Source organism: Capra hircus, chromosome 3, assembly GCF_001704415.2.
Source record: "Capra hircus breed San Clemente chromosome 3, ASM170441v1, whole genome shotgun sequence".
Taxonomy (NCBI): domain Eukaryota; kingdom Metazoa; phylum Chordata; class Mammalia; order Artiodactyla; family Bovidae; genus Capra; species Capra hircus.
In genome coordinates, this window is record NC_030810.1 from 66567624 (window position 1) to 66590278 (window position 22655).

Below are 22655 nucleotides of genomic sequence, written 5' to 3' on the forward strand. Positions count from 1 at the left end.
TGAGGATAAGAATAAGAAAAAAAAAATAATGCAAATATCATTTTATATTATACTGAGAGACATATGCACATATTTAGAGAAAAAAAATTTGGCAAAATGTTACAAAAAGATAAATTGAGTTGAAAGAAATATGTGATTTCCTCATAATGTTTTTTTTTTAACTTAGTTTTTGGCCATGCCCCTCAGCATGTGGGATCTTAGTTATCTAAGCAGAGTTCGAACCTGCAGAGAAAGTGCAGAATCTTAATCACTAGACCTCCACAGAAGTCCCTCCTTGTAATTGCTTTTTAAAGCAAAGTTTACTTTTAAAAACTAAGTACCAAAGATGCAATTAAACCATAAGTCTCCTGGCATATTTGTGTTTGTTACTTATATTAATTTGATTGTCTACAATATCTATGCATGTCACATAATTGGAATATGTAAACATATTACACTAAAATGTCTCAAATATTCAGTCTTATATTTATAGGTCAAGTGTTGAATATGCATTTAATACCATCAAAAATATCAGTTTCCTCAGTTATTACTTGTATGTCCTTACATAGGGATCCTTACCTAGTTAAACCTAAGTTTTTAAAGAGAAGTATAGGAGTACTGTGAATAAAATTGTAGGTCCAGCCTGGAGGATATTTTGAGGATAAAATTGATACTATAATCCTATTTCTTAGTATAGCATGCAACATATGTTTGTTGTGTTAGGTGGAGATTTATTCAAAATAATTGCACTGAACAGTTTTGTTCATTGGGTCCATTTTAACACAATCTGCAAATGCTAGGCTACCAAGAAGAAAAAGTCTACAAATAAAATTTTCTATCAGATCAAAAAAGCAACTGAGTTCAAGCACTGTTCCTGCACCATCTCCTTTTGTCTGATTCCTCAGTTGAGGAAGCAAAGAATAGGAAGGTAAAACATGAGCCTCTAACAGTTATTATAACTAATTGTCTTAAGTCATTCTTTCCAGTGAAGACTAAAGGAATCTGTAGGAAGATGTGAGAGGAGCAACTGCAAACAACTTTAAGAATCCAGGTTTGTGGCTTCTTAGTTTGTATGAGTCAGAGGACTTTTAACTTCAAATTAACAAAGCTTTTCAATTCTGTTTAGGACTGATCTACAAAATTCGATCTACAGAACAATCACTGGACAGGATTCATTCTTCATGTTGAATAAATGTTACAAATAACCCCAATGTAATTATGAAAAACAGACCAACAGATAGAGAGTGATCACAAGTGCCAGTGAGAGCAAATGAGCAAGAGGGAGAGAGAGCAAGAGGGTTTTGAACAATAGTAATTTTTAACAAATAAAGATCAGGGATCTGGGCACAACGCTTACCTCCACATAGATATTTACAGAGCTCTCACTCTTGAAGCTTCCTTAAGTATGATTAATCTAAATATTTAAAAGAAACTATCCCTTTAGCTTATAATTGCTTGCAACCTCCTTAAAGGAGACTGTCTTGTTTTGTGAAGTCTATGGAGAAGATTCTTGAGAGTCCCATGAACAGCAAGGAGATCCAACAAGTCTATCCTAAAGGAAATCGGTCCTGAATATTCATTGGAAGCACTGATGCTGAAGCTGAAGCTCCAATACTTTGCCCACCTGATGCAAAGGACCAACTCATTGGAAAAGACTCTGATGCTGGGAAAGATTGAAGGCAGGAGGAGAAGGGGATGACAGAGGATGAGACAGTTAGATGGCATCACCGACTTATAGACATGAATTTGAGCAAGCTCCAGGAGTTGGTGATGGACAGGGAAGCCTGGCATGCTGCAGTCCATGGGGTCACAGAGTCAGACACAACTGAGTGACTGAATTGATGCCACCTACAGAGCTTGACAAGCAAGATAGGCAGGTAGGTTCCTATAAGTTTTTCCACCCCACTTGCTGCCCCGAGTTGACTTTCTCAGATAGGACATAGTGTTTCTGGTGATCACTTTGCAGCCTGTACTGTTCTAAATGGAGAAGCTGAGCTTACAACTAAAGCCAACCACAGACTCCTGCAAGCCAGACAATAGGCAATGTTCCTTCCTGCCCTATCCAATCATTACTTTTAATCTGAAATCAACTTGGAGTTCAAGCTGAAGTTGCACTGAAAGATATAGACGTACCTGCTCCACACACCACAGGTCCAAGAATTCTTCTCAGTTGCCTCTCACCCGTTGCTCACTCACTCCTTTCACCTCTTTGTCCTTCATTTATCAAAGGTAAAAAAGACTAAATTACTCATTTCTTCCAGTAAAATGGTGTGGTTTCACTGAAATTGAAAGTATAAATAATTCCTGGTATTTTTAGAGTTATCAGAGTCTTACCAAATCCACTGGTCATACCAGGAATACAGGTGTGTGGTGAAGATTAGAAAAAGTCAGTTACTCAATGGCCACATCCTAAAAAGATATTTCTACAGCTTCTTTTAGGCCTTCCCATGTTGGAAGGCCTTTATAGCTTCTCTTCTCTATACCTCTCTCTCAGTTGGCTTCAGTTTTCTTGGCAACAAGAAAAATAGAAAATCCATAGCACAAATGTAAGCAAAACTGTACAAAACAAGTATATTTCAAGCATTTTTCCCTTAGCTGGGATTCCTGGGTAATTTGGTTAGGGAAGCAATTTTAATATATTTCTTAATCTATATACTTAGTTTACAATATCAAAAAGGAAAGATACCACTTTGCTGACAAAGGTTTATATATCAAAGCTATGGTTTTTCCAGTAGTCAAGTACAGAAATGAGAGTTGGATCATAAAGAAAACTGCATGCTGAAGAATTGATGCACATTTTATGCACATAACTTGAAAGGATGAACAGAAAAATGGTCTCTGCCCTCAGATGAGATTTAAGGTGTTAAAATACTGAAAATATTTATTGAAAAAATACTGAAATACTTACCACCTTAAAATAATTACTAGACAGCAGTTAATTATGCCTGGATAAGGACTCTAGTAATTACTCATTATTACCTAAACCAATGTGCCCCTACTTTAACAGGGGAGTGTGTGCCTCTTTCTGGTATCAGGGTAAAAATGCCAAGTTGGATCCTGAGTCAAGTCCTTAAATGTCTCATTTCCTGACTGCATATCTACTTGAATAAATAGTTCCCCAGAGGGAGATAGAAAAACTCATTTTTATTTCTCTTGTCCTGGAGTCTCAGGATCCTTCTTCCTGAGGATCCAGATCCTCCAGGTAATGCATTCCTGATCTGAAACTGGCTGAGATCAAGACTAGGGATTGAAAAACTTCTTTGGGGCTATAAATTGATCACCTCCTCATAAGTGGAGAAGGCAATGGCAGCCCACTCCAGTACGCTTGCCTGGAAAATCCCATGGATGGAGGTGCCTGGTAGGCTGTAGTCCATGGGTTCACTAAGAGTCGGACACGACTGAGCGACTTCACTTTCACTTTTCAGTTTCAGGCATTGGAGAAGGAAATGGCAACCCACTCCAGTGTTCTTGCTTGGAGAATCCCAGGGACGGGGGAGCTTCGTGGGCTGCAGTCTATGGGGTTGCACAGAGTCAGACATGACTGAATCGACTTAGCAGCAGCAACAGCAGCCTCATAAGCTATCCTTGACTCCATCCATTAATTGTTTCCTCCCTATTTCACTTGACCATGTTTTATTCATCCTCTTCTGAGTTCTCTGTGGTCAGGCTCCACTGTCACTTCAACATTGCCACACAACTATCACTGCATCCACTTGGCTTCTGATGTGTAAAAGCGAACGCCTCACCTCCAGGTGACAGGGTCTCTCATCTCTCCTGGTTAACACCGCCAGGAGTCCAGTTCTGAGGCGGCACGTCATCCCACCTGCCCTGACACATAGCAGGAAGGTCAGCATGGAGTGTTTTAAGAATGACAGGATCCCTCTCAACAGTGCACACTCTTTTTTTTTTTTTTTTGGCTAGTTTTCCTTCTAAAACCTTAAAGTTCCGTTCAGAGATAAACAATGAAGGCTACTGCACCACTTCAAAGGATCACCAGAAAATTTTTACCTTAGTTTAGAAATGAATATAAGAATTAAAGAATCAAGGCCAAAATGAAACAAAAAGATTAGGATGCAAATTTTGTGTTTTCCAGTCCTCGATTCTTAGCCTGGCTGACGTCATTTCTTGGAGCAAGGAAGAATTCATCATTTAGTGGTCAGTTTCACATCTCATTAGTATTGATTATTAGTATTTTATTATAATTTCTGCTTTATTTATGAATATTGTTTTTACACATTTTTATTTATTATTTTTAATATAAATTTATTTATTACAAAATTTCAAAGGTAGAATATATAATGTAAACTATGTGTCCTTCCTCCACCTGATCCCACCCAGTTTTCCCCAGAAAGAACCAATGTCACCAGTTTTCATGAATTCCTCTTTTTTATCCACAAAAACTACATTAGACTCAAGTTTTGACAACTCATTTTTTTCACCTTAAAATATATCTTGAAGTTTTTTCTATAATAGTATATATAAACTCTGTTGTCAAATTATTTCAGTGGCTACATAGACATCTACTACATCTGTGTACTAATTTTACCTTTATATTACAGCTTTTATTATTTATTTTTATTAACACCACAATTTCTCTCATTTATGTGTGTGTGTGTATAATTGTGTGCATATATTTTCTTAAAAGTGAACATGTTATATCAAGTCAAACACATATTAAACATAAGATATATAAAGATCAATTCTCAACAGAAATTTTATAATTTATACTAATGGCAACCCACTCCAGTACTCTTTGCCTAGAAAATTCCATGGATGGAGGAGCCTGGTGGGCTACAGTCCATAGGTTCACAAAGAGTCAGACATGACTGAGCAACTGCACTCACGCACTCATACTCCTATATGAGATAGCCTTTCTTTCTACACTTTTTCACATAACATAACTTGTTATCAAATATTTTTACTTTTGTCAACCTGAGAAGAGAATGATTGTATTATTTACTAATTATGAATAAGTTTGAATATGTTTTAGTTATTTTCTGTTAACTGCTACTCACATAATCTCTTTCACGTTGTTTAAATGTGAAACTTTAAGCTTTTCCTATGATAAATACCTCAGATATGCAGATGACACCACCCTTATGGCAGAAAGTGAAGAGGAACTAAAAAGCCTCTTGATAAAAGTGAAACTGGAGAGTGAAAAAGTTGGCTTAAAGCTCAACATTCAGAAAACGAAGATCATGGCACCTGGTCCCATCACTTCATGGGAAATAGATGGGGAAACAGTGGAAACAGTGTCAGACTTTATTTTGGGGGCTCCAAAATCACTGCAGATGGTGATTGCAGCCATGAAATTAAAAGACGCTTACTCTTTGGAAGAAAAGTTATGACGAACCTAGATAGCATATTCAAAAGCAGAGACATTACTTTGCAAACAAAGGTCCGTCTAGTCAAGGCTATGGTTTCTCCAGCGGTCATGTATGGATGTGAGGGTTGGACTGTGAAGAAACTGAGCGCTGAAGAATTGATGCTTTTGAACTGTAGTGTTGGAGAAGACTCTTGAGAGTCCTTTGGACTGCAAGCAGATCCAACCAGTCCATTCTGAAGGAGATCAGCCCTGGGATTTCTTTGGAAGGAATGATGCTAAAGCTGAAACTCCAGTACTTCTAGCCACCTCATGCGAAGAGTTGACTCATTGGAAAAGACTCTGATGATGGGAGGGATTGGGGGCAGGAGGAGAAGGGGATGACAGAGGATGAGATGGCTGGATGGCATCACCAACTCGATGGACATGAATCTGAATGAACTCCGGGAGTTGGTGATGGACAGGGAGGCCTGGCATGCTGTGATTCACGGGGTCGCAAAGAGTCGGACATGACTGAGTGACTGAATGGAACTGAACTGATGATAAAAGTTGAAGATGCATTTTCAGAGAGCCTTTTGTCTTTTGGTTTTTTGAACATAAAGGATTTATTTCAGTTTTATGCACTTGGAAGGACTGATGTTGAAGCTGAAGCTCCAATATTTTGGCCACCTGATGTGAAGAACTGACTCATTTGAAAAGACCCTGATGTTGGGAAAGATTGAAGGCAAGAGGAAAAGGGGACGACAGAGGATGAGATGGTTAGATGGCATCTCCGACTCAATGGATATGAGTTTGAGATGAAAGTGAAAGAGGAGAGCAAAAAAGTTGGCCTAAAGCTTAACATTCAGAAAACGAAGATCATGGCATCCGGTCCCATCACTTCATGGCAAATAGATGGGGAAACAGTGGAAACAGTGTCAGATTTTTTTGGGCTCCAGAATCACTGCAGATGGTCACTGCAGCCATGAAATTAAAAGACGCTTACTCCTTGGAAGAAAAGTTATGACCAACCTAGATAGCATATTCAAAAGCAGAGACATTACTTTGCCGACTAAGGTCCGTCTAGTCAAGGCTAAGGTTTTTCCTGTGGTCATGTATAGATGTGAGAGTTGGACTGTGAAGAAGGCTGATCGCCGAAGAATTGATGCTTTTGAACTGTGGTGTTGGAGAAGACTCTTGCAAGTCCCTTGGACTGCAAGGAGATCCAACCAGTCCATTCTGAAGGTGATCAACCCTGGGATTTCTTTGGAAGGAATGATGCTAAAGCTGAAACTCCAGTACTTTGGCCACCTCATGAGAAGAGTTGACTCATTGGAAAAGACTCTGATGCTGGGACGGATTGGGGGCAGGAGGAGAAGGGGACGACAGAGGATGAGATGGCTGGATGGCATCACGGACTCGATGGACGTGAGTCTGAGTGAACTCCGGGAGATGGTGATGGACAGGGCAGCTTGGCGTGCTGCGATTCATGGGGTCGCAAAGAGTCGGACACGACTGAGTGACTGCACTGCACTGAACTGAACTGAAACTCCAGGAGTTGGTGATGGACAGGGAGTCCTGGCGTGCTACAGTTCATGGAGTCACAAGAGTCGAACACGACTAAGCGACTGAACTGAACTGAACTGATGTAGTCTGGCTTTTGTGTCTTGCTTAGAAAAGACTACCACATTCTGAGATTTTCACAATTGTTTGTGTTAACCAACTTGTATAATTTTAATTTTCATGTTTAAATGTAGGAAAACTGGAATTTACTCTGCCATTATATACACATATGTATATATATAAATAATATATAATCTTTTTTTCTAAGTGGCTGTCAAGTTGTCTTAACATGATTTATTCAACAGTTCATTATTTCCCACTAATATGAAATAAAATCATCAAGATAGCTTCTAGAAGTGTTTGTCTCTATCTCTAGACTTTATAAACTGTTCTGTACCTTTGTCTGTAAAAGCTAATCCTATTTAAACAGTGAGCTCAGGTCCTTCAGACCCTGGCCAATTAGTTTAGCAGGAGCATACAGAATTGCAAGTGCTTCAGTGGCAATTGTGTCCAAGCTCTGTGAAATCCAGGGAGCTTTATCCTTTTTACTCTTCTCAATTGTTTCTGAGATGATTCATCTCTGCTTTCATCCCCTCAGCTTTCCCACTAAATCCTTCAATAAGCAGATTGATCTGAACCTTGATTTGAACCTAAAACAGGAACGTAAGAGGAAAATGCAAGGTTTGAAATATCTTATTTATTCAAAAATCAGATTTTATATTTAAGAACTTTGTTAAATTATCTGTTTGACACATATAATTATTCTCTCTTATTAGATCATCATGGAGAAGGAAATGGGAACCCACTCCAGTGTTCTTGCCTGGAGAATCCCAGGGACGGGGGAGCCTGGTAGGCTGCCGTCTACGGGGTCGCACAGAGTCGGACATGACTGAAGTGATTTAGCAGCAGCAGCAGTGTTAGATCATCAAAGGATAATATTTACAGCAGAGAATATCTTCTGAGTTAGATCTGGACAGTGAGAGGAAGAATAGTTCCCAACCTTACTAACATTCACACACCATTAGGCTGTGAATTTTGCTCAGCTGCTAGGGAAGCTCACCTGGAGTAGGAAATGGCAACCCTCCAGTCCCCTGACCAGTGTTATTTCCTTTCATCTGCTCCAGGAATCAAGGAGTCAGAATTACATGTAGTTGTACAAACTCACAATCTCATATGTTTGAACATTTACTTGGGATTCTTCCCTTTGAATAACATCTCAACTTCAACAACATGTACAAATATTTCAGTTTATATCCCCCTCCTTTTCCAGGGAATTTTCCTAAACTATGTGCCCAATGTGAAAATCAGACTCTAATATATGCTGCTGTTCTCTCCTGCCTCTTGTGAGGTGTGTAACTTTAGGCAAGTTATTTAGCCACCGTGTGCCTCCTAGATCTGTAACATCTATAAAAGTAGATTTTTTTATAAGCATTATGGAACATTTTTACCAGAATTAAATTAAACTGTATAGAGAAAGAGCTTAGCAGTATGCCTCTAGGCAATAATGGTTCAATATACTCTGTTGTGCTATTATCATTAGGTTTATTATCACCATCACCAGTGAAGCCCGGGATCACAGTTATGTAAAGTGCTATCCCTCTGTATGCAATTGTCTATTTATTTGACTTCCTCTTGCATTTTGATCCAGCCTTGAATACAAAGATTCTGACTTTGCATCATAAATCCTCAAAGTGACACATAAAATGTTACTTTGTTATATGAAGAAATGAATAATTTCTGTTCTGTCTCTTGTGATTTTAGAAATCCATTTCGGTGGGGTGGAGATGGACATTTCTCCTAAGGGATAAATACCATGTAGTGGGCCTTAAAAACTAAAGCTGTCATGATTTTCTTATGCTCTCTCATTACCCACACATGGTGTTTTGCTCTCAGATTTTCAGGAGACCCCCGGACTCTAATCTGTAGGCTCCCCATGCTCCCCTTGTTCCTCACCTTCACTCCTTTCCTGGGCGCATGGAAATAGTCCCATTGCAAACTTTCCATTGCTTTCCCGTAGAGTTTGTTCCCTCCAGAAGCAGAGAAACTTCCTTCTGAAATACTTTTCATTAGGGCCTTTGAAAGTAGATCAAGTTTAGCTTGGCAGTATTTAGTAAATGCCTCTTCATTCTGCAGCAATAAACTTCCTTATTCTTTTTAAATGCCTACAGGGTAAATGTAGAGGAATGTCACCAGAAGCAAGGAACAGAGAAGATAAATATCCAAGGAATATGGTAGAAGAATTGGTCTAAGGTGGTCCTCATGAGAAAACCATTCCAGTGGAGCCAGACAAGCAATGTAGCCAAAATACAGATGTTTATTCCCAACTCTGAAACCTCTGCGGGCTTCCCAGGTGGCACAAGTGGTAAAGAAACTGCCTTCCAATGCAGGAAACATAAGAGATGTGGGTTCAATCCATGGGTTGGGAAGATCCTCTGGAGAAGGGCATAGCAACCCACTCCAGTATTCTTTCCCGGAGAATCCCATGGTCAGGAGAACCTGGTGGGCTATAGTCCATTGGACCACAAAGAGTCGGACACAACTGAAGAGACTAACCAGGCATGCACACAATGAAACCTCTGCAAGAGTATGCTCTGTGAAATACTGAGGTTTTCTATTCTCTATCATTCCTAGTAGCTATAGGATCCCATGGCTCTGTCTTCAATAAAACAATGACAACTAATAAAGAAAGTAAATAGAAAGACAACTAATAAAGAAAGTAAATATAACACACTTGCTTTTGTTAAGAAAGTTTGCCCATGGAAATCAAGTATCAAGGAATGTTGTTCAGTCATGTCCAATTCTTTGTCCATGGACTGCAGCACACCAGGCTTCCCTGTCCTTCACTATCTCCTGAAGTTTGCTCAGACTCATGTCCATGGAGTCGGTGATGCCATCCAACTATCTCAACCTCTGTCTCCTATCTAGGAACAGGAATGATTATACCCAGCGAACAACCATCTCAGGAATGACTTAGTGGAGTTCCGGAACCATGCGACAATCACTAAAGGAGAAATCAATGCTCAACGCTACTTTTGCTTGAGAAATCAGAGAGATCCTGAAAACTTTCCCAAGCTTTAAGGAAAAAGAAGGAAATATAGTTCTCTAGCATTCTCTCTCTCTCATGAGAATCCAGACTACTTTTCCCTGAATAGCAGATAAACCCCAGGCATCACTCTAGAAGGGCAAGAATCAAAAAGGACAAATACTAAGACAAAGTACCATGAGCTTCTTCTGGAATTTCTATCAGTCATCCTTGAAGGAGCACCCCCATGAAGATGACAATGGCTTCCCTTTCACAGGTTACTTGCACTTCCAGCAGCTCCTGGAGCGTGTCTGCAGGGAGGCTTATTCCCTGGGTTGTCTGCTCATTGTAGTGATCAGCTGCCTTCTGCACAACTGCTAAGTTCTCCAGCTGGGCCAGGTTTGCCACTGCATTCTCCAAACAAGGAATTTTTCCAGTATTAATGGCATCCACCTAAGTTACCACCAGAGTAGCCAGCCCTGAATAAAGTAGAAATATGAATAAATATCAAGTTCTCACTCAGTGAGATTCAAGGTTGTGAAATTACAGTTCTTAAACCAGACACACACATTCACACACACACACACACACACACACACATACACACACCTACTTATTTCCACTGTCATCACCTTAATTTTCACACTCTTTATTATTCTCTTGTTCATAACATTAAAAATATTAAATATCTATCTTCATCTAACATAATTAGAGGTATCTGAGAAAAATTATTTCAGGTTAACACAAATTAAAAGAAGAACAGAAACTGCACAAATAAATTCTACAGGATAATAAAAATAATGTTTATTCCTAATTCCTAAACTGTTCATGGATTTTCAGGGACTCAGAAACTAATAGTTACTTTGGACTGATTTAAATTCTTAAGAAGTCTCCTTGAGAAAAAGACATAGTATAGAACTTTCCCTGAGAAGACAATGTCCTCTATTTTCATACCCAGCTAGTGATTTTATTACCAATGGTGGGATTTTTCTTAAATTCAGCAACCCCAGATAGCAGTGACAAGGGTTTTGGAAAGGAATTTGTTGATCCCAAAATGACAACGAATTTCTAAAACATTTACATATTTATGTCTGAGGCATGACACTTTTTAAAATAACTACACACTTCTACATATGAAACAAAACTACTAAAGAAAATATATTATAAATAGTCAACACATAACAGGCCACACAGAAATATAACTTTGAAAAAGCAAACTCACAATTTCCAGTGACCTTCACCCCTTCCCTGAGGGTCTTGGTCCTTGCATAGATAAAGGTACATGAACAGAAATTATTTGATTGTTCCTTGAATTTAGGATCCACTTGTCTTTCCAAAATTTCTTCAATATGGGCTAGGAATTCCTTTTCATGTACTGGCTGGTCAAAGATGAAACATTTCCATTTTGTAAAAAAGATGCCTGATACACTCCCTGGATATGTTGGAATTTTTAACTTTGGAATTCTGACCTAAAGAAGAAAGAAAACAGTAGAGTCTTGGCATAAGGCAACTAAAATTTTTATAAGTGGGGAAATTTTTTTATCTTTGGAGTCTTCTAATTTCAACATGACAGCAAATTTGGAAAACTCAGCAGTGGCTACAGGACTGCAAAAGGTCAGTTTTCATTCCAATCCTAAAGAAAGGCGATGCCAAAGAATGCTCAAACTATTACACAATTGCACTCATCTCACATGCTAGTAAAGTAATGCTCAAAATTCTCCAAGCCAGGCTTCAGCAATACATGAACCGTGAACTTCCTGATGTTCAAGCTGGGTTTAGAAAAGGCAGAGGAACCAGAGATCAAATTGCCAACATCCGCTGGGTCATGGAAAAAACAAGAGAGTTCCAGAAAAACATCTATTTCTGCTTCCTTGGCTATGCCAAAGCCTTTGCCTGTGTGGATCACAAGAAACTGTGGAAATTCTGAAAGAGATGGTAATACCAGACCACCTGACCTGCCTCTTGAGAAATCTGTATGCAGGTCAGGAAGCAACAGTCAGAACTGGACATGGAACAACAGGCTGGTTCCAAATAGGGAAAGGAGTATGTCAAGGCTGTATACTGTCACCCTGCTTATTTAACTTATATGCAGAGTACATCATGAGAAACGCTGAACTGGAAGAAACACAAGCTGGAATCAAGATTGCCAGGAGAAATATCAATAACCTCAAATATGCAGATGACACCACCGTTATGGCAGAAAGTGAAGAGGAACTAAAAAGCCTCTTGATGAAAGTGAAAGAGGAGAGCAAAAAATTTGGCTTAAAGCTCAACATTCAGAAAACGAAGATCATGGCATCCTGTCTCATCACTTCATGGGAAATAGATGGGGAAACAGTGGAAACAGTGTCAGAATCACTGCAGATGGTGATAGCAGCCATGCAATTAAAAGACGCTTACTCCTTGGAAGGAAAGTTATGACCAACCTAGATAGCATATTCAAAAGCAGAGACATTACTTTGCCAACTAAGGTCCATCTAGCCAAGGCTATGGTTTTTCCAGGGGTCCTGTATGGATGTGAGAGTTGGACTGTGAAGGAGGCTGAGCGCCGAAGAATTGATGCATTTGAATTGCGGTGTTGGAGAAGACTCTTGAGAGTCCCTTGGACTGCAAGGAGATCCAACCAGTCCATTCTGAAGGAGATCACCCCTGGGAGTTCTTTGGAAGGAATGATGCTAAAGCTGAAACTCCAGTACTTTGGCCACGTTATGTGAAGAGTTGACTCATTGGAAAAGACTTTGATGCTGGGAGGGATTGGGGGCAGGAGGAGAAGGTGATGACAGAGGATGAGATGGCTGGATGGCATCACTGACTCGATGGACGTGAGTCTGAGTGAACTCTGGGAGTTGGTGATGGACAGGGAGGCCTGGCATGCTGTGATTCATGGGGTTACAAAGAGTCGGACATGACTGAGTGACTGCACTGAACTGAACTTAACTGAACTGATTCTCATAGAACTCCTCTGACATATACATAAAAATTAAAAGTGAAACTCCCAAGGATGGCATATCCCTGGAGAGCAATTTTTGGAAACAGCAGCTCCGAATAAGAAACTTACATCTTCAAAGCACATAAATACACATGGTACTCAGTTCATTAGATGTTTATCAAATAAGAGATTTAATGAATGATAATAATATCAATTTCTGGTTTACTCCAATTCATCTTGGAAGTAAACCTTAGGAACAAAATGAAGAGAAACTACAAACAAAAGTAATGGAGTAATGATTAACATGGGACATACATACCGTGTTCAGTTAAGGAAAACTTCATTGATTAAATTCACATAATACAAATAAGACTAGCCATTTTGGGTAGAAACTCTGAAGACTAAAAGGAAACTAAATGTAATTTGAAGAACTTACCACTACCCCATAAGCACAGCAGTTTTTTCCAGTACTCACCCACCTTTAAATGTAATTCATTACAATGACTTACTAATTTAAAATAGTGACCAAGTAAGTAAATATGACTAAATGGTGACTAAATATGTTAGAATAAAAAGAATGATATGATGAGGAAAATAAAATGAAAGATCAGGTTGTTAGAAATAATGAAAAAGTATAGGTTGAAAAATCATCAGGTTTTTTAAGGTTTAAAGTCACTTGTTGTAGAAGATACAACTATCCACACTTTAGAAAGTTATAGCCTTCCTATCCACACTTTAGAAAGTTATGGCCTTCCTATCCACACTCCAGAAAGTTATACCCTTCCTTGAGAAGAATAAAAACTAAGGAAATATATCTTTCATTATTATTTTAGGCCTAACAATTATCATTGTTTTTCTCAACTCAAATCAGTTCAGTTCAGTCACTCAGTTGTGTTCGACTCTTTGCGACCCCGTGAATTGCAGCATGCCAGGCCTCCCTGTCCATCACCAACTCCCAGAATTCACTCAGACTTGCATCCATCGAGTCAGTGATGCCATCCAGCCATCTCATCCTCTGTCGTCTCCTTTTCCTCCTGCCCCCAACCCCTTCCAGCATCAGAGTCTTTTCCAATGAGTCAACTCCTCGCATGAGGTGGTCAAAGTACTGGAGTTTCAGCTTTAGCATCATTCCTTCCAAAGAAATCCCAGGGCTGATCTCCTTCACAATGGACTGGTTGAATCTCCTTGCAGTCCAAGGGACTCTCAAGAGTCTTCTCCACACCACAGTTCAAAAACATCAATTCTTCAGCGCTCAGCTTTCTTCACAGTCCAACTCTCACATCCATACATGACTACTGCAAAAACCATAGCCTTGACTAGACGGACCTTTGTTGGCAAAGTAATGTCTCTTCTGCTTTTGAAAGGAGAAGCATAATAATGGGAAGCAAGCATCTGGTTCTTGAAAAGTCTTAGTTCCTATTGTATCTGAATGTTAAGGTACAAATTATCTTAAGTACAAACTAGTTTTGAATAATTTCACTTTGTTAAGCCCTATTCTTCTTGGGTGAGCGTAACTGTAGTCACTAGAACTTATCAAGGAATAACAACCTAGATCGCAGTCACCATTTCTATGGCCCTTGAACTAGTTTCGAATATAAAAGCAACCCCAGAGATGATGGACAGTATTTAGTAGATCCCACCCTCTACTTGACTACTCACTGCCTAGGCCATGCTCTGATACCTCTAATCAGCTTCAAGGCATTATCCAAGTACTCATCTTCTGTGATAGGATAAACATGTACCTTCAACTTCAGGGTGAAATCCCATACAGCCCAGATAAAGTCTGGAAAGAAATTCATATACTCTGTGGAATTTTTTACTTCATCCAGTTTGGAGTGGACTTGGCCATGGTGATTTCTGTGAGCTCTGACACATAGCTAGGACTTGGTTAAGGAAAAAGAAATTTCTACACACAATTCCCACATTTTCCTCATAAAAATGATTATAAACATTCTCCTTTGCCCTTGGTCCCCACTGTTCCACAAAGGCAACTCAGCCACAGGGAAGGGAAATCCAATTCGGTCTCCATTCTCATCAGTTTCTCAATAAAACTGGGAAGGATACTGCAGTTTCTCCAGCGCATCATTGTTGATGGTGCTCATGCTGTTGTTTACCAGAGAACTGCTCAGAAGCACAGCTAGGGCAAAGATCACTCTGGAAAACATATTAGAACAAGCACTAGCAGTCTTCTCTTCAGAAATTCATTCTTATTTCTTTAATCAGTTTTCCATTTGTTATTTCAGATATTAAAGTATTGATACAAAGGAAAAAACCTTAAAAACAGAATTAAAAGTAAAATCTGAGTTTTGTCAATTACATTGACATTTCCTGTGCCCTCAGTTTCCTCATCTAAAAAGGAATTCTGATAATACATTCCACAAAGAGCCTCCTTTTTTTTCCTGAATGGGATAAAATGAGATAGTAAAAAACAACATAGAGTGCCTTAAACAATTCATTGTTCAGTAATAAGCAACATCACATATTCATTTAACAAAAAGTAAGTCACAATGTATACTATCCTAGTCACAACTGAAAGCTCAGAATAGATCTAATTAAATTAAATGTCTATGTACTGCTACTAAACATTACTTATCTTTATTAGTTATAAAAAGCAGATAAATATGATAATGAATACACTCAAGAAGACTATCTCATAATATTTACAAACATTTTAAAACACTTGAAAAACAAATACAATGAAGATGACAATATATTCAAAGGGTTTACATATTAGCAGTGAACCTAAGCAATGAAATTGATAATCACTATATCAAATAAAAACAATGAATATGTCAGGGAGACCAAATAATGGAATAGAAGGATGTGGAGCTTACCTCCTCCTATAGACACTTCAAAAATACATCTACTGTGGAACAGTTCTGGCAGACTGCCTACTGAACCCTGAAAGAAGATCTCATACAATCAACACTGTAAGAAAGATCACCACATAACCAAGCAGTGCCAAGTAGGAAGAAAGAAAACAAGGAATCAGGATAGGAACTGCAGCCCTAGGAGGAAGCTGTGAAAGAGGAAATGTTCCCTCACCCTGGGAACACACTTAACCAGCCAGGAGACCAACTGGGACAGATAGGGAGTTTTGGAGGCTCAGAGGAGAGCACCCAGCAAGCTTGCAGCAGGCAGAAGAGAGGGAGACCAGCACAGAGGGTCCATGCCCATCACTGCATTCCCCCTCCCGAGGTATGCCTTGGCTGGTGCACACAGAGGCCGGGTAAGGAAACTCGGGTTTTGGTGGGCAGACTTGAAGAGAAGACTGGGACTGGCTCATAAATACAGCCTGAAGGGGCAGGAATGTGGTACAAGCTGCAAACACAAGAGTGTTTGCAGGGTGGAGCCCAGATCCCCCATAGAAGCCCTATTGTTACAGCTTGGATATTGAGACATAGGGCCCACCACCACAGTCACAATCTCTGCCTGCTTACAGTGGGTGGCCTCCATCTCTAAGAGCTCTGGGAACCCATCAGTACCTGTGAGTCGACCACAGGCAGAGGCAGGGCTGAAATCTGACCCTTGTCCCAGCAGCCCTGTGGGACACTGGGATGTACACTGCTTGTAAACTCAGCACCTGTGGGACATCCAAGTAGACTACTGGTGCTCCCATGGCTGGGGTGGGTCTGATGCCAGCAGCTGTGAGTGTTGTGGGTGCTTGCACACTGAAGTGGGAGCTGGGATCTGGGCTGATTCCACCGCCTCCACAGCAGGTCCAGGTATGTGATGACAGCAGTCCCGGTGCCTGACCTCAGAATATCTATGGTGACAGATCTGCACTGCTGGTTTTGCCAGCACAGCACCTGAGGGGCACCCGCGCTGATAGCCTGCATCTCCACAGTTGAGGCAGGGCCAAGAGCAGTGCCAAGAATAGTGTACCCTGTAAGCCAGCACAGTGGGTGGCAGGCAGCACCACAGAGTGTACTCCCTGGTGGAAAGGTCCAGCAGAGGAATACTCATTGGCTTTTCTCCCAGCCCCTCCTAACACAGGCCACATCTCAGAAACAGATGGCTTCATCTCCAACAACTGGGGAGCAGACTCTGCCCCCAGCATGGCCATGACAACCACAGAGCAAAGAGAAGGCCACACTCGACATCCAGTGCAGGCTCTGTTCACCACAACACTAATCACTTGCCCTTTAATGGGCCCCACTCACCGAGGAAAGATGTGGCAGGCACCAGGGCTAAGAGCAGCACTCTCACCAAAAACATTAGACGCATGCCAGCCACACAGGAACTCTCCCACATAAAAACAGCCCTTCTAGACCACAGCAGAAAACCGAATTCTGAATTCTTCTCTATTCATTGAAGTTCTCATTCGTTCAGAGAAAAGTAAAATGAAGAAGCAGAAGAACCACTCCCAATTAAAAGATCAAGAGAATTCCCCTGAAAGAACAATGAAATTCTTTGTTTCACTGTCTACCAGACTCTGAGTTCAAAAAGAAGGCAATAAAAATGCTAAAGGAATCAGGAAAGACTACCAATAAAAATGCAGACCTCTATAACAAAAAACTAAAAACTACAAAGAGGGACCAGCTGAAATTAGAAAACTCATTTGCCAGGATAAAAGCTAAGCTAAAAGCAATAAATAGCAAACTAAATAATACGAAAAGAAAGGTAAGTGATATGAAAGATAGAATAATGAAAATCACCCAGTCAGAACAGCAGACAGAAAAATGGTGGTGGTGGGGGGGGAGCAATATATAGGATTATAAAATAATATAAAGCATGCCAATCTACCCAGAGTAGGGATCTAAGAAGAAAGAGAAAGGAGGATTTAAAAAGCATTTGAAGAACTTATGGCTGAAATTTTTCCAAACCTAAAGAAGGAAACAGATATTCAGGTACAGGAAAGAAAGACTCCAAACAGATGAACCCAAAGAGACTAAACCAAGATACATTGTAATTAAAATGGCAAAATCCACATGATCACCTCAATAGATGCAGAAAAAAGTGTTTGATAAAATTCAACATCCAGTCATGATTTAAAAAAAAAAAAAAAACACCTCTCACTAATGTGGATATAGAAGGAACAAAAAATAAAGCTGGTGATGTAACCCTTCCAGACTATGCTGAAATATACAGTTATTAACACAGTGTGGTACTAATACAAAAACAGACATATGGATCAATGGGAAAAAAAATTGCCCCCAAATAAACCCATACAACTATGGCTCATTATCTACAACAAAGAAAGGGAGAATATACAAGGAGAAAAGATAGTCTCCTTAAAAACTCATGTAGGTAAAGCTGGACAGCCTCATGTAAACCAATGAAATTAGAACACTGTCACATTTTATACAAAAATAAACTCAAAATCATTTAAAGACCTATAAAACATGGTACCATAAAACCCCTGTAAGAGAGCATAAGCAAAACATGCTCCGACAGAAATCATAGCAATGTTTTCTTGGCCCAATCTCCCAGTTCAGTTCAGTTCAGTTCAGTTCCATTTCTCAGCCGTGTCTGACTCCTTGTGACCCCATGAACCGCAGCATGCCAGGCCTCCTTGTCCATCACCAACTCCCAGAGTCAACCCAAACCCATGTCCATCGAATTGGTGATGGCATCCAACCATCTCATCCTCTGTCATCCCCCTCTCCTCCTGCCCTCAATCTTTTCCAGAATCAGGATCTTTGCAAATGAGTCAGTTCTTCGCATCAGGTGGCCAAAGTATTGGACTTTCAGCTTCAACATCGCTGAAAACCTTCCAATGAACACTCAGGACTGACCTCCTTTAGGATGGACTAGTTGGATCTCCTTGCATTCCAAGGGACTCTCAAGAGTCTTCTCCAACACCGCAATTCAAAAACATCAATTCTTCAGTGCTCGGCCTTCTTTATAGTCCAACTCTCACATCCATACATCCAATGGATGTATGGATCCATACATACCATCCATACCAATCTTCCAAGGCAAAAGAAATATAAACAAAAATAAACAAACGGGTCCTAATCAAACTTAAAGGCTTTTGCACAACAAAAGAAACACAAACATAATGAAAAAACAACCCTTGGACTGGGCAAAAGTATTTGTAAATAGTCCAACCAATAAGCACTTAATTTCCAAAATATACAAACAGCTCATACAACTCATATCATAAAAACAAACATTTCAATCAAAATGTGGGCAGAAGATCTAAGTAGACATTTCTCCAAAGAAGACTCGTGTCCAACTCTTTGTGACCCCATGGACTGCAGCCTACCAGGCTCCTAAGTCCATGGAATTTTTCAGGCAAGAATACTGGAGTGAGTTGCCATTTCCTTCTCCAGAAAGAAGACATACAGATGGCCAAAAGCACATGAAAAGATGTTCAATGTCACTAAGTATCAGAGAAATGCAAATCAAAACTACCATGAAGTATCATCTCACATTAGTTAGAATCAGTTCAGTTCAGTTCAGTTCAGTCGCTCAGTCATGTCCGACTCTTTCAACCCCATGAATCACAGCACGCCAGGCCACCCTGTCTATCACCAACTCCTGGAGTTCACTCAGACTCCCATCCATCGAGTCAGTGATGCCATCCAGCCATCTCATCTCTGTCGTCCCCTTCTCCTCCTAGGCCCAATCCCTCCCAGCATCAGGGTCTTTTCCAATGAGTCAACTCTTCACATGAGGTGGCCAAAGTACTGGAGTTTCAGCTTCAGCATCATTTCTTCCAAAGAAATCCCAGGGCTGATCTCCTTCAGAATGGACTGGTTGGATCTCCTAGTAGTCCAAGGGACTCTCAAGAGTCTTCTCCAACACCACAGTTCAAAAGCATCAATTCTTCGGTGCTCAGCCTTCTTCACAGTCCAACTCTCACATACATACATGACCACAGGAAAAACCATAGCCTTGACTAGATGGACCTTAGTCGGCTATGGCCATCATCAAAAAATTTGCAAATAACAAATGTGGAGAAAAGTTACAATTCCACACTGTTGGTGGAATTGTAGGTTGGTACAAACACTATGGAAAACAGTATGGAGGTTTCTTTAAAAAAAACTGAAACTGGGGCTAGTATATGATTCAGCAATACCATTCCTAGGCATATATCTTGAAATATCTAATTCAAAAAGATCTTTGCATCTCAAAGCTCATAATAGCACTATTTATAATATCCAAGACATGGAAACAACCCAAGTACCCATGTACCTAATGAACAGATAATTGGTTTATGAAAACATGGTATGTAATTTACATGTATATATAAATACATGTAAATATAAATATATAAATGTATAAAATATATAGATTATATGTGTATATAATATATACATGTTACATATTATAAGTTACATATTACATATTATAATATGTATAATATACATTATACATAGGTATACATATTACATATGTATACATTATACATATTACATACATATATATTATATATGTGTATAATATGTATATGGGGCTTCCCTAATAGTACGGTTGGTAAAGAATCTGCCTGCAATGCAGGAGACCTGGGATTGATCCCTGGGTTGGGAGACCCCCTGGAGAAGGGAAAGGCTGCCCACTCCAGTATTCTGGCCTGGAGAATTCCATGGGCAGTCCATGGTGTCACAAAGAATCAGACACAACTGAGCAACTTTCACTTTCACATATATATGTGTGTGTGTGTGTGTGTGTGTGTGTGTGTGTGTGTGTGTGTGTGTACCCGCGCGCGCATGCGCACACTATGTCACTTCAGTCATGTCTGACCCTGCGTCCCTATAGACTATAACCTGCTGTGCTCCTCTGTCCATGGGATTCTCCAGGCAAGAATACTGGAGTGGGTGGCCATGCCCTCCTCCAGGGCATCTTCCTCACCCAGGAATCAAACCATCAAACCCCACATCTCCTGTGTCTTCTGCACTGGCAGTGGGGTTCTTTACCATAAGCACCACCTGAGAAGCCTACATATATATATATATATATACACATATATAACAGCATATTACTCAGCAACAAAAAAGAAAGAAAGAATGTCATTTGCAGCAACATGTACAGACCCAGAGATTTTCATACTAAGTCAGACAAAGACATATATTTTATGATGCCACTTATATGTATAAACTAAAAAAATAATATCAATGATCTATATACAAAAGATCAACAGGCTTAGAGACATAAAAAACAAACTTATGGATATGAAAGGGGAAAGGGAGGGAGGGATGGGATAAATTCAGTTCACTTCAGTTCAGTCGATCAGTCGTGTCCGACTCTTTGCGACCCCATGATTTGCAGCACGCCAGGCCGCCCTGTCCATCACCATCTCCTGGAGTTCACTCAGACTCACGTCCATCGAGTCCATGATGCCATCCAGCCATCTCATCCTCGGTCGTCCCCTTCTCCTCCTGCCCCCAATCCCTCCCAGCATCAGGGTCTTTTCCAATGAGTCAACTCTTCACATGAGATGGCCAAAGTACTGGAGTTTCAGCTTTAGCATCATTCCTTCCAAAGAAATCCCAGGGCTGATCTCCTTCAGAATGGACTGGTTGAATCTGCTTGCAGTCCAAGGGACTCTCAAGAGTCTTCTCCAACACCGCAGTTCAAAAGCATCAATTCTTCAGTGCTCAGCCTTCACAGTCCAACTCACATCCATACATGACCACTGGAAAAACCATAGCCTTGACTAGATGGACCTTAGTCGGCAAAGTAATGTCTCTGCTTTTGAATATGCTATCTAGGTTGGTCATAACTTTCCTTCCAAGGAGTAATCGTCTTTTAATTTCATGGCTGCAATCACCATCTGCAGTGATTTCGTAGCCCCCCAAAATAAAGTCTAACACTGTTTCCACTGTTTCCCCATCTATTTCTCATGAAGTGATGGGACCACATGCCATGATTTTCATTTTCTGAATGTTGAGCTTTAAGCCAACTTTTTCACTCTCCTTTTCACTTTCATCAAGAGGCTTTTTAGTTCCTCTTCACTTTCTGCCATAAGGGTAGTGTCATCTGCATATCTGAGGTTATTGATATTTCTCCTGGCAATCTTGATTCCAGCTTGTGTTTCTTCCAGTCCAGCGTTTCTCATGATATACTCTGCATGTAAGTTAAATAAGCAGGGTGACAATATACAGCCTTGACACACTCCTTTTCCTATTTGGAACCAGTCTGTTGTTCCATGTCCAGTTCTAACTGTTGCTTCCTGACCTGCATACAGATTTCTCAAGAGGCAGGTCAGGTGTTCTGGTGTTCCCATCTCTTTCAGAATTTTCCACAGTTTATTGTGATCCACACAGTCAAAGGCCTTGGCATAGTCAAAAAAGCAGAAATAGATGTTTTTCTGGAACTCTCTTGCTTTTTCCATGATCCAGCGGATGTTGGCAATTTGATCTCTGGTTCCTCTGCCTTTTCTAAACCCAGCTTGAACATCAGGGAGTTCACAGTTCACGTATTGTTGAAGCCTGGCTTGGAGAATTTTGAGCATTACTTTACTAGCGTTTTAGATGAGTGCAATTGTGCGATAGTCTGAGCATTCTTTTGCATTGCCTTTCTAACAGATACAAACTACTATACATAAAATATATAAGCAGTAAGGGTTTATTGTATAAATGGAATTATATTTAATATATTATAGTAACCTAGTTGAAAATAATCTGAACATATATATTATATATATAAGTCAACTATATTTCAATTTTATTTTATTTATTTTATTTTATTTTTTATATTTTAATTTTAAAAAATTCCTTTTCTACATTCCCCAGACCCTCAGTGTCCAGAAGGACCAGGGTGTGGCTCTCCTTGGAGGGGTGAGGCACACACCACATCCAGATGCCCTTCGTTTCAAACTGCACTGTGGAGCCCAGATGGAAACCTGCAACAGAAGAGGGGAAAGCAACATTCAGTGACAGCAGATAATGTAAGCAGCCCAGGAGTTACGA

At 40.0% G+C, this 22655-nt stretch overlaps 1 pseudogene; it reads right to left on the reverse strand.

Moving 5' to 3' along the window:
- On the reverse strand, nucleotides 7399–22583 carry LOC108635620 (annotated as a pseudogene).